The 14,305-nt window shown below is 37.2% G+C and overlaps 1 pseudogene across 1 annotated transcript; it reads left to right on the top strand.

Moving 5' to 3' along the window:
- Nucleotides 1-10,577: 10,577 nt before the first annotated feature.
- On the top strand, nt 10,578-13,139 carry LOC308340206 (glutaredoxin-1-like; annotated as a pseudogene). Its single transcript has 2 exons — nt 10,578-10,764; nt 12,836-13,139. The product of its transcript is annotated as a glutaredoxin-1-like (transcript).
- The last annotated feature ends 1,166 nt before the right edge of the window (nt 13,140-14,305 follow it).

Raw genomic sequence — 14,305 nt, 5'->3', positions numbered from 1 at the left:
TATTTACATTTAATGTAATTAAAATAGTTAAGTTTATGCATAAGAACTTCCTGTTTACTACTTTTTCCATTTGTTCTTTATTCTTCCTTTCTTACATTCTTTTTGATGAATCAAGCAGCTTTTATTATTCTCTTTTTCTTCTCGAAGTTATACATTCTTGTATTATTTTGTGGTTACTCTAGAGCTTACAATGCCCATCCTTCATTTACCACATTTCACTTTAACTAAGTGCTTCTACTACTTCACAAAGTAAGGAACTCACAAGCATTTAACTTTGCTTACATACTTTGCCCCTTTTCTTTATTGTTTTCATATATCTTACTTCTAACATATATTATAAACCCTACAAGACATTATTGTTGTTATTTTGAAGAGTCAATATTGTGTTATCTTTACCCACACATGTACCTTTCCACTGTATTTTACTGTTTTATTACTTTATTCCTTCCTACAATTTCTGTCAAGGATCACTTTTCTTCAGCCTGAACTTCTGTTAATATTTTTGTACTGCAGGTATGCTCCTGTCAAATTGTCTAACATTCTCCTCATCTTAAACAGTCTTTATTTAGCTTTCAATTTTGAAGGGTATTTCCACAATTTATATGATTCCAGGATGGCAGTTCTGTCCTTTCAGCTCCTTAAGATGACAGTCCATTGTCCTATGGTTTTCATATTGTGTGCTGCAGAGCTGGTCATCAAGTTTATTAATGCCACTTTATAGAGTAACATGTCTTTTTTTCCCTGCCTACTTTTCATCTCTGCCTTTGATCTCCAGGAGTCTGACAAATTTAGCTTTTTTAATAGCTTGTTATATGAAGATATTTAAAACTATTTCATAAAGCTTTATCTAATGATAATACCTGTAATCCCCAATGATCCCAAGAGATAAGGAAAGAAAAAAATGTAGCCTTTAAACCCAGTTAATCTCATTAATACTTCTCAGCAAGAGAAGTCTTAACCATTTCGAATAATAATTCTGACTCTCCTTTTTAAAAGATGATCTAAAAACACTGTGATACTTGGAGAAATAATTTCCTTGAGAAAAAAATACTAGAGATTTCTGAATCCTTTCAGTCATGATGCCTTAACTGTGTTTTAATAAAATACAAAGGACAGTTGATCCCCATTATTCAGATTCTGTGCTTTTTTAATTTGTCTACTTGCTAAAATTTACTTATTACTCCAAAATCAATACCGATAATGTTTTCATTGTCATTTGTGGACATGTGCAGATAGTAAGAAATTTGAGTCACCCAGCATGCACATTCCAATTGAGATCAAAAGTCTCAGTTTAACTTTTGCCTTGTTTCAGCTCTGTTACTGTACATAAGTATCCTTTTTTTGGTTTATTTAGTGCTAGATTTTTGCATTTTTGTGTTTATGTTGCCGATTGTTCTGTTTAAAATGTTTTTCAAGGGATGCCTGGGTGGCTCAGTTGGTTAAGCCGCTGCCTTCGGCTCAGGTCATGATCCCAGGGTCCTGGGATCGAGTCCACATCGGGCTCCTTGCTCAGCAGGGAGCCTGCTTCTCTCGCTGCCTCTGCCTGCCTCTCTGCCTGCTTGTGTGTACTCTCTCTCTGACAAATAAATAAATAAAATCTATAAAATGTTTTTCAAGCATAGTGCTTAAGTCCTTAATGCAAGAAGGCTATGCTGTGTGTCTTATAAAGAAAATACATGTGTTAGATAAGCTTCATTCAGGCATGAGTTTAGTGCTGTTGTGAGTTTGGTGTTAATGCATCAACAGTACATATTAAATAAGGTATCTTTAAACAGAAACACACATAAAACAAGGTTACATATTGATTGGTTGACAAAAATACTGTACCCAGAAGCTCACAGGAACCCAATTCTGTATTTCTTAGGACCAGTGAGTCAATATTCACTAATACAGTGTTTGTGCTAACTTTATACAACATAACTACCATGAAGAACAAGAATTGACTATAAATGGAAAAGTTTGGGGGCAAGTACTAAAATTGAACATCAAGAGAATATGGATTATTTTTTTAGATTTAAAACACTCTTGGGGTACCTGGGTGGCTCAGTCATTAAGCATCTGCCTTTGGCTCATGTCATGATCCCAGAATCCTGGGATTGAGGCCTACATTGGGCTCCCTGCTCAGTGGGAAGCCTGCTTCTCTCTCTTCCACTCCCCCTGGTTGTGTTCCCTCTCTTGCTGTCTCTGTCAAATCAATAAATAAAATCTTTAAAATAAAATAAAACACCCTCTAATTATGAACTAGTGATTATATTCAATTCAGTGTAAACTGGAATTTTAAAAAGTAGCTTAACTATTAATAATATACTCTGCAAGAAAAACTGGATGGTTTTCCAAAAAAGAAAATGAAATTAAACCCCACTTATAACTTATTTTTGGTAGAAGGGGACTTCCTTTACCTATTTAATGAACCTATTTCTCAACTGAAATATATTCACTCTCAAAAATGGCAAGAAACACACAGTCTTACTATTCCTGTCTTCCAGTCCTTATTCCCACAGATTGAGTTTTCTTGGAGTGGTATAAACATCTGTTTCAAGAACCAACGAAATGAGGTTTTATCTGTATGGTCACATTAGGTGATATTCATTCTACATTGTCTTGGCTCCTTTGAGGTAGTGTAGTGAACAGGTTCAGGGAATGTACTCAAGCCAAAACTCTGACTTGCAATGTAGCTCTGCCACTTACCAGCTGTGGGATGCTGTACATACTACTTAAATTATGGGTCCAAGTATCCTCATTTATAAACGATGATGAAAATTACACTACCTCATAGAGTTAGGAAGAAAATTCAAGTAAGTTAATATTTAAAGCACTTAGAGCAGTGTCTATATCCCATAAGTGATAAAAATGGTTCAATCATCATTATTTTTATTAGCACCTGGTGTCCAAGATAAAACTGCACTGGATGGAGATGTAAGTGGCTGAATGATCATACTGAAGAAAGTGTAAGTGATTTGGAAGGAGGAACTTGTTTGTTCCTGTGGGGCTGTATCTTCCTCACTTCCCTGCCCAGTGAGTATATCATGATGTCTTAGATATAGACATTGATTGCTTATTAATCAAGTCTATAGATGATGTGAAAATAGAGTGAATTCAATCATAAATTGTTATTTTCCCTTATAATACCTATACTTTATTGCTACCAAAGTTACTTATATAAAACTTGAACCTAGTTGTACAATTTCCCCCTTAAAACCTCCCATGGTTCCCAATACATACAGAAACTTTCAAACTCTATTTCACTTTGTGTCGAAACAAAGATTTCCTGATTCATCCTATTCCTTATTAAGAGAAACAGCTCCAAAAATATGAGAATAAAGAGTTCTATAATATTTCAAGGAAGGAGCACACCTTGGATATTGGTCTCAGTTCTGGATAATACAGTACCAAAACATTATCAACAAATTTAAGTTTGAACGAAAAAAGCAGGAAAAAGGGATCCAGCACCACGTTCTTATGAACAATTTAAGGATCAGCCAAAAAACAGATCATTTAATGGGAAAGGAGGGGTGAGAGTATTGTTTGTCTCTGCCTGTTTTCCAGGAAAAAATGAACAGAAGTGTTCTGACCTGCCCTTGTGTAAAGATGGAGGAGAGTGAGTAAGAGCTTCAAGAAAGGGAATTTCCATTCAACAGTATTGAAAATACAGTAGGCTACTCAAAACAAAGATTTTTTTTTAAATGAACTGACAAAGTTACCTAGCTTCTTAGAACTATATTCATCTCTGGGTACTTTTGATGAGTAAAGTGGGAGCTGGAAAAATATGTAAACTAAGAGCAATAGTTTTAAACTGAATTCTGAATAATACCGTTTCTATATAATCATGAATATGCAAAGTTCATGGGTATCTTTTTCAAGTGCTTTCCAGATAGTAAGGAGGAAATGAAAATTCATAAATAATTTTATACATCATAATATACCTTCCTTTGCAAACTAAAAAGGTTTCCAAGCTCTCCAAATAACAGAAGTGAGTTGTTACTTCTAAATTTGAAACTCATGCAAACACAGCAATAGTCTGTCATAGAAAATCAAAGGTCAATTTTAATCTAATTCTTTATCAAAGACCAAGTTTAAAAAATTCAAATTGGTGGAATATTTTGGACTTCACAATTCAATTTCTTTATGTAACCTCCCCAATTGATTTTTAATCCAGTGCTCTTTAGAGGTCAATTACAAATGGCTAATTATCAAAGTAAATCAAGAATTTGCAATAGAGAACCATGGCTATGATCATATAGCCCCTATTCCTAGGTGCCCACAACCAATACTTCGCCAAGCATTCAAGACAAAGACCCAATCTGGAACCCCAAGGAAATACATATGTGTTCATTAGAAATAGTGTGTTCCTCAAGATATAAAGATGATTATTCAAACACTTAATGTTTCTTCGTAGTGACTCTGACCACAGCTACTTGCCAAACAGTAATTCATTATTGTGTTTTACTTTAGCCCTTTGGCTGAGATCGTATTTGTAGCAGATGTTGTTCTACTTACGCTTTCTCACCACTGACTTTCTAGTTCCAAGTTCTGCTGGCAAACTACCTGCATCTCTCTGACAGCTCTCTTCAACTGTGAGAACATATTCTGCCTATGTGCACAGTGGACTGGAATTACCACAGAGTTTACACCACAGAGAGCAGTCTCCAACCAACGTGAAAGGTGTGAATAAATATCCCAGCTTCTTTGACCCTTGGCTAGGATAATTATTGGTGATTTCTATATCATCTCCCAGAGGTCTCCAGTGGAATTGTGGCTCTGTTGTCAAAAGCAGCAGCAATTGGGGCACCTGGGTGGCTCAGTGGGTTAAGCCTCTGCCTTCGGCTCAGGTCACGATCTCAGGGTCCTGGGATCGAGTCCCATATCGGGCTCTCTGCTCAGCAGGGGCCTGCTTCCCCCTCTTTGTCTACTTATGATCTCTCTCTCTGTGTCTAATAAATAAATAAAATCTTAAAAAAAAAAAAGAAAACAGCAACAATCTCTTTACTCACCCTCTTTAGTTCTTCTGTTCTTCATCTCTTTTCCACACTCTCCTGTTGGTGTTTCTTGGGATCATCTGCCTAATAAGCTACCTGTTCTCACATAGTCTCAGCAGTGAACTCTGAGGAAATCAGTCTGAGGTTTAGGCTTCTCAAAATCACTATTATACCCACATTTGAATATTAATAAGGAACTGTCTTTTATATTTATTTTCCCAATTTTTAATAACGTGGTTATTTTTCTTTCAAATATGAAAATAATTCACAGCCATGAACTACTACTATATTCAACAGTATGGATGTATCTCAGGAACATAATGATGAGCAAAAGAAGGCAGACAAAAGAATACACACTGTATAATGGATTTAAATATATTTTTAAAAGCAGGCAGAACTGATTTATAATGTTAGATTTCAGGACAGCTGTTGCTTTTGAGAAGGAGTATGAGGAAAGTAACAAGGAGAACATCTGGGTACTGCTTCTATCCTATTTCTCGTTCTAGGGGGTGCTTACACAGATGTATTCCCTTTGTACTAATTCATCGAGCTCTATTCTTAGCTTTTCTGTTCATTTAATTTCTATATTATTTTTAAACAAAATTTATTTTAAAAATTGGGTTAAAATTAGGTTCTTCTGAACACTTACCAACCCCCAAAGTATTATTTATTTCTCAAACTTGATTTTATCTTGGGTAGCAAAAACAAGTATATGAAGATATTTTTTTAACCCACTGTAATATGATCTCATTGATTACCTCCCCTTAGATTCTTAAGCTGAATATGTCAACCACAATTATTCCTGAAGATACTGGCTTTACTGCTCACAAACTGGTGATTATTTAACATTTTAAAAAAGGCAAACCTGATTGATGACCAATTAAATCTTCAGACTCAAGTGTTTCCCTTTCCACATACAGCCTTTACACAGGATTAACATACCAACTACCATTATCTTCTGATTTCAGAAAAGCCTTAAGGAGGCAGCAACTGTACTAACGAGAGAGAGCACTACTCCCTTACGATTTACAAAAGGAATCTCTAAAAACAAAGTAAAACCAATAAAGACTCATCTGCACCACATTGCTGAGTAATAATTTGATTAAGGAAAATAAGAGAAAGAAGGTTTTATAAATATTCTCTCATCAATGGCATTCACAAGTTATTTTCTTTAACTATATTATAACAAAATAAATTTAAACTCCACAGTTGATGTAATTTAATGTTTTCCTCACTCTTAAGGTTGAAAGAAGGCATTTTCATGGCAGAAACATTCTCTCATATTCCTTCTCACAAAGTGTCCTCTCAATTGCCTCTCATGAATTCATCCTTTTTTTTTTTTTAAGATTTATTTATTTATTTATTTGACAAACGGAGATCACAAGTAGGCAGAGAGGCAGACAGAGAGAGAGGAGGAAGCAGGCTCCCTGCTGAGCAGAGAGCCCGATGCGGGGCTCGATCCCAGGACCCTGAGATCATGACTCGAGCCGAAGGCAGAGGCTTTAACCCACTGGGCCACCCAGGTGCCCCGAATTCATCCTCTTTGATGAACTCATGAGAGGGGTTGCTCTGGAACCCCATCTGCCTTTGCACACAAACCTCTAGGAAAATCGTTTATTTGGGGGCTCTTTTGTTAACTCTCGTAGGAAGCAGTACTGTGCAAGATGCTTTTTTCCCTGCCATTCTTCCTCTTAAATAATTCAGCTACATTTTGTTCAATATTACTTTTAAAAGTTATGATTCCCGAGACTTACTCTCTTCCTGCCACGCCCCCTTTCTGTTGTATAGAATGGTATCTTCCGTTCAGACACAGGGTTTTGTCAGGAACCAGCCCAATGTCTCCGTGAGCATAATGACCAATCACAGGCTTGTAATCTTATCTGTATCTTTACTCTTCCTCAAGGCCATACACCATGTCATATACTCATATTTCTTCCTTTGCCTTTTCAGTCTCATATCCATAATTGTATGCCAAGACAACAAGCTCTTTTGTTAAATAGCAACAACTTCCTGCCCCATGATGTTTACTCATTTTCAGCACCTTTTGCTCAGCTGAGAAATGATTTAGAACTGCTTCTTACATCTATGAACAGACATCATCACAACTGTCTACCACTTTTCTCACTTTCACTGTTGACCTTTCAAACATACCTCTTTCTCTACCCCAAGCTTTTATCCTCCTCTTCAAAGCGACCTTCTCTTTGTCTTAAGATGAAAATTCTTAATATGACTTAAATATTGATCTCTCTCACAGTCTTTCCAGATAAACTCATTCAAAATCCTATAATAACTTTAGCAGTTCCTTAGTAGTGGACACAACGCAAACATATGTGCATGTACATTTTTCCAGTGATATATATGTGTTGTCCACTTCAATTAAAAAATTGCCCCAAATAAGGGACTTCTTCCTTATTTCCTTTGGTGTTGGCACCATGTATAGTGTTTTGATCACACAGCTGAGTCATGTTATTGGCAATATCTTCTTTTCTTTTAAGATTTTATTTATTTATTTGAGAAAGAGAAAGTGAGAAAGAGAGAGAGAAGGAGCAGAGGGGGTATGAGAAGCAGACTCCCTGCTCAACAGGGAGCTTGATGACCTGGGGCTTGAACCCAGGACTCTGGGATCATGACCTGAACCCAAGGCAGACATTTAACCGACTGAGTCACCCAGGTATCCCAGGTATCTTCTTTTAAGAGATGGAATAATGTGACACAAACCCTTTACACGAGCGGCTTCCACAGTTCATCTGACTCCCTGAACCACAGTGGCTTCTGTGATCCTAGTCACAAACTCTATTCCTACAGTTATGAGTAACATCATCTTAATGAAAATATGCCATACCTGCAACTGTGGTACAAATTATCTTGCACTGACAACCATCAGAGCATTATCAAGTCAACTTATAGAAACTTAGTGAAGATTCAGAATTTAACAAATATAGAAAAATGGATAATCAGATGATAGATATATCTGGCAGGCAATTAAGGAGGTAGATAAACAAACAGACACAAACAGAAAGACAGACCATCCCAGTGAATGCTAAGGGAAACGAATTACAATATAGAGTAACTGCTAGAAAAAGTTATATTGGATTTCTATTACTCCAAAAGCCAAAGAAATATGAATTCATTTTATGTATGCTTAAGTGAAGAATGGATAAACATCATTCCATGAACATCATACCATGTTTGTTGAATGAATTTGTTTTCTTGACTATATATTTGGTGCCAATGCTATAGATACCAAGACCATCCTTCCTGACTCTAAGGCACATACAGTCTAGCAGAATATAAAATATAATACAATGTGTCAAGTGCGTTAAGTTGTGATAGCAGACACTTGATTGCAGGATGTGCATGGTTGATTGGGAGTGAATCTGGATTTTTTTTTTCCCAAGGGGTTTGATGAGGAAAGGTGTGAATAAAGAGAAAATAAGATTTAAGTGGGGGTAAAGAAGATGGGTTTGTAGGCTGCATGGGAGAAGCTAACAAAAGGAATGATGGAGAAATCATTGTAAGGGAGAAGTTGATGGAGAGTGATGCAGATACTGTTTTACTTATCAAGTCCTAATACAGTATTTTTAATCATTAGAAGAATCATTTCTAATAAAAACACTGATAGATTTTTATTGCTGCCATCACATTATGGAAATAGATAAACTGTCCCAAAAATGCTTATGAAAAGATACACTTTAAATTAAAAAATTTTAATTACTGAGAAAATATCTCAAAATGCAGAAAAACTCAATGTAAGCATATTTATCACAGCATATTACATAACAATGCATTTGAAACAAGGGTCCAGAAGAGGCATGGTTAATTATAATAAATCCACAAGATAAAATGTTAGGCAACCACTGAAACTTTTAATGAAAATTTTTATAATACGATAACAAGCATTTTTAGCATTTTTAGTGTGGGAAGAGTATGTACAGTGTGATTACAGTTACTTAAGATAGAGAGGAAAGCAGAAAGGAGAGAGAGAGAGAAGGGAAAAAGAAGGGAGAAAAAAGCAGGAGACAAAGGAGTGAAGTAGGAGGGGAAGAGAAAGGAGAAAGAGAAGGAGAGTAAAGAAAATAGTACCATGGTAGCAGCTACAAAATACACCAAAAATTTTAAGCAGTAATTTTTAGTCGGTCATCTTTGTAGTGGCAGTATAGATGGACCCTATAAGCAATCTGAAATGATTTTCTTTGGGACCAATGATTTCATATCTGATCCTACCTCCACTGTGAGATAATAAACATGAGTTAGTTTCCATCTTTTCCTAGATTTGTTCTTTCTAATAATCATTCTAGAGGAATATTAATAGCTGTTGAACTTTGAAAGGAAAGTTTTATGGTAGGGGAAGCTTGAGAAATACCAGGCTAAACGGGTTTCTTAATGCAGAAGGTTTTCTTGAAACTTTTATGTTAATGGCCATCATGAATCTCCAATGGGGTATAAACTAGACAGCATTTAACAAATGGATTTAGCCACCAAATACTTCAGAGTGTGTGAATTATTTCATGGAGGTGTTTTTCTGCCAAATGTATCTGGAGGAATTTTTCACTTACTGTCATGATATTTATTTAAAAGTAACAAAACAAAAATTATCTGAAACATTAAGAGCATATATCTCTGTGATATCCAAGGTGATACTAGGTTAATGAAGAATTTGAAAGACTTTCTTTGATATAGCCTCTTTAGCTTTGACTATATCCTACATGTCATCCCCGCCACGTCCCTTCCTGTCCTCTTCCTGGGGACGAGCTGAATATACTTACCAATGCCTTCAATTCCCTTCACCCTCAACTGGACCAATCTACATCATGACTTTAGCTTAGAATCCTTTCCTGAACATCACCTCAGGTATCCAGCTTAACCCTAGACAGCACCTTCTCAGTATCTCCTTGAGATATCACAGGCACCACAATATAATAAATTCAACCAACCTTCTGTCTTTTTTATGTCAATGATACTACACCTATCTACCCAGTTACTTGGGCCACAGATCTAGTGTCAATTTGAGCTCTCAATCGAGAAACAAACTTTCTCCTCAGTTTCCCTATTGGCTCTACTCTATGGGGACTCTATCAACTCTCACTAACAAACATGTGATAGCTTCTAACTATTGTCCATGCCCTTTAAATCCATCAACACAAAGCTTTATTTAAAATACAAATTTGTGGTGTCACTCTTCTTCAAATTTTTTCATTATCTCTTCACTGACTGTTGGGTAAAGACAAAACTCTTTAAGATATGTAGCAGGAATGAAGATTTTTACACTCAGATCAAAAAACATAACATTAATTTTTGAATCAAACATATCGTGTTCTGAGGATAATAAAACATTCACTGTTTCTTTCTTTGAGTTTCTCAAATCTCCCTGGACTTGCAAAAGAAACTGGAGTCTTCTCTGGTACACAGGAAATAAAAATAGAAGTCATGGCCTTTAGTTTACGGAGATCACCACTTTCACTGTGACTCTGTTTATTCCATGAGGTTGCCTTCCAACTGCTCCCTCACCTTCCCCTGGACACTAAACTCATGCTGCTCAGGTTATGTCCTTCATAACTATGCGCCCCTCTCCTTTAACTGCAACTTGCTCATAAGACACTCATGACAGCCACAGGCCAGAGTGGCAATACTCTGAAGCACAACGTGCGTCGGTCTGTGCCACTAATGGAAATCCTCTCAAAACCTTTCCCACATCCAGCTCCCATCATTCTGGGAAGACCATTTCCTCCTCTTCATTCCAGAACTCCAGCCTCACTCAAGAGAAATAAGGTCCCAAAGAAAAACCTAGGTATGGGGATATCCTCCAGGCGCCTCACAGCATCTTTTATCAGTCCTGAAACAAAATGTTATTCAGACCCTTTTTTCTGCCCAATGAACACCATAACAGAAGTAGTTGGCTTTCTCCATGAGATGAGGAAGGCAAAAATGGTGTCTCATTTCTTTGAATACTCTCTCTACGCCCTTCAAGTATCTCAATTCCCCCAGACTACTTAATCTAGTATTTTTTTCCACAGCACTTTTCACTTTTTAACATGCTGAAAGATTTATTTACTTATTTTTCTCATTGCTGATGATCTCTCCCCTAAGCCTTAGGATGGCAGGCCTTTTTGTCTCTTCTGTCAAATGCATATATCTTGATTGCCTGTAACAGGACCTGGCACATATTAAGTTACTGAATACACAGTTGCTGGATGGATACATAGATTCATAAATGAATGAATGAGCAGGATAAGGAGGGAAAATGACTTTGCATCTCTTAAGATCAGCATAAACAACAAAAATCCATACTTTAATCCATACTGTACTACTTCTTGTTTTCTTGCCTTTCATTCCTTACACTGTTCTCCCTGCCTGAATATTCTAATATTCTCCCTTCCTTTTTTTTTTTTTTTAAGATTTTATTTGTTTTGAGAGAGAGAGAGAGAGAGAGAGAGAGAGAGAATGCACGAGTAGGGGAGGAGGGGAGGGGCAAGAGGAAAGGGAAGAGCAGAGGGAAAAGAAGGGGCAAATGGAGAGGGAGTAGCAGACTCCCAGCTAAGTGGGGAGCTCAATGCAGGGCTTGATCCCAAGTCCATGAGATCACTGCCTGAGCCAAAGGCAGACGCTTAACCACCTGATCCACCCAGGTGCCCCTGAATGTTCTCCCTTCTATCATACACACTACACATACAAACACACATCCCTCAGGTAACTTTCAAGAAAAAGGGAGACATGAGCAAAGGTATCTAATCACCATTTCTTCCCAAACAGAACCAAACAAAATATAAAATTAGTGAAAACTTCTATCAAGGCTTCAGATAAGACTCTTTTAATTGTAAAGAACAGAAACTAATCTCAAGAAGTTATCTCCAGAAAATAAATAATATATACATTGACTATGTACAGTTTTTTTGTGCTAATCATACCTCAATAAAGTGGTTTAAAAATAAATTCTAAATTATATAAATTTAAATAAATGGCTATTGTTAGCATTTTTATACTTTGAGACTGTAATGACACCAGAAACTGAGGCAACTTCATTAACTGCACTTGTTTCACCTGGTGGAAGTGAGGCAGCAGGCTCCCACTTCCACAGTAGGTTCTGTAGCAACCAGTTAGCTCCCTCTGCTTGTGAAACAAAATACAATGATCTAGGCAGCTAGGAGAATGTAGCATCGGCACGACAGATATTCAGATGGCTGGCTTATTCAATATAACATGGTTACTGAGGCAGCAGGAGCTATGGATTCCTGAACTGGAATGCTAGAAATTCTAAATCAAAATAAGAAAGCAACAACTAAGATTTCACTACCTAAACTGTGACAGTAGTTAATTAACATGGGAAGTGAGTCAAAGCTCCCATTAGAAACTCATTAACTTCCCATTTTGAGAGGATGAGAGCAGATAGGGGAACCACTCTATTTCTGCTATTATAGATCATTGAAGACCTGTTGTGCTAACTGAGTAATCCAAGACATACAGGATTACTATATATGGTAGGTCCCTTCCCTGATGCAATCGTTAGTAGCACCAAGAAGAAAGCTGGTCAGTCACACCATGTGCCTGGACATGAATCTAGGCTGAAGAGAAGCCTGTATAAAGAACTTTACCTGCATACTTTAACTTCAGCACACATTAAAAAGAAAATAAGAAAAATAAAGGGCCCCCTCATAGGAATATCTATGATCTATTCTCTCCCTACTTATTTCTGGCCTTAGAGTTTCATTGTCCAATACAGTACCCATTACCATATGTGGCTATTTAAATTTAAATATAATTAAATTATATTAAATTAAAAATTCAAGGGTTTATACCCTGAGCAATACCTCCAATTGAGGACTCCTCCCCAAGAGCTGCCTATCTATCAGCATGGACTTAAGAGTTTGTGGACACCAAAATCCAACCTGAGAAGGTGGTTGTGTTTGTCAAGCCCACCTGCCTCTACTGCAGAAGGATCCAAGAGCTCCTCAGCCACTGCCCTCCAAACAAGGGTTTTTGGAACTTGTCAGTATCATAGCCACCAGTGACACAATCAAGATTCAAGACTATTTGCAACAGCTCACGGGAGCCAGAATAGTACCTTGGGTCTTTAAAGATTGTATAGGTGGATGCACTAGTCTGATAGAAATGCATCAGAGTAGAGAACTGTTGAAGCAGCTAAAGCAAATTGGAGCTCTACACTAATTACAGAGCAGACCCCAGGCTGATATCCCCCTTGAGAGCTGGATGGCATTGCAAATGACCAAACTTCCTGGTGAATGTTTCTGGGGCTAACAACTTTTTAACTTAAAATTCTGAAATATGTTCACCAAAAAAGAGAGAGAGAGAGTGAGAGAACCAGGGCACACAATTTGGCAAAAACAGCTTTTCCTTCTTCTGACTTAATTTTTTTTAAATTTTATTTATTTATTTGTCAGAGAGAGAGTGGGAGAGAGAGTGAGCGAGCATAGGCAGAGGCAGACGGAGAAGCAGGCTCCCTGCCGACAAGGAGCCCGATGTGGGACTCGATCCCAGGATGCTGGGATCATGACCTGAGCTGAAGGCAGCTGCTTAACCAACTGATCCACCCAGGCGTCCCTCTTCTGACTTAATTTTAAAAGTGGATCAACTTGCCCCAAATCACAGGTCTGAGAAGGTTGATGGACATCTTGAGTACATCTCAATTGGCCCTTTGGGTTCAAAAAAACTGTGACAAGTTATGGCTTAGGATTCACTCAGTGACTCAAAGGATGTTCTTTCTCTTTGACACGTGCTTCTTACTGACTATTCTCTATATGCTAGGACTCTAAGCCAGTGTTTTTCAACCAAGTTTATCCCACACCCTCTAGGATGAATCTATAACTGGTTTTCTGCTGATGCCTATTTTATTGAATCTGACTTTATAGAATTTGCATTACAAAAACAACAGGTATTTTGAATGTGCTTTTCCAAGCTACATCTGTCTCCCCAGTTGTCACCCTATCCCACCCCATCCCATCTTGAGAATTTCTGCTCTGAACCAGTTCTTAACCTTGACAACTCATAGATCTCATAGGAAATGTTCAACAACTCTGTGAAGAGTCTTGAGGACCCAATCTGAGAAACACCACATGAAAAGTTAAGCACAGTTGGTCTTCATTTAGTGGATGCCACTGGGATCAGAGGTACAAATACAGCTGCTGTAGCACCTCTGCTATGTAAGATGGTTGTCCACATAATCCTGGATGAGTATTAACTTGTTTATATTATAAAGAGAAATAAAATTTAAAATATTATCAGAGAAAATTTGCAAACCCCTCTCCTAAGAATATGTCTGTGAAAGTGGCTGAATTTGAGAAACACAGTCCTAAATGATTTTCTCTCTTTTTTCT

The sequence above is a fragment of the Martes martes genome (assembly GCF_963455335.1).
Source record: "Martes martes genome assembly, chromosome: 3".
In the NCBI taxonomy this organism is placed as follows: Eukaryota; Metazoa; Chordata; class Mammalia; order Carnivora; family Mustelidae; genus Martes; species Martes martes.
Note: the sequence above shows the minus strand (reverse complement) of the source record. Positions and strands in the feature narration are given on the sequence as shown.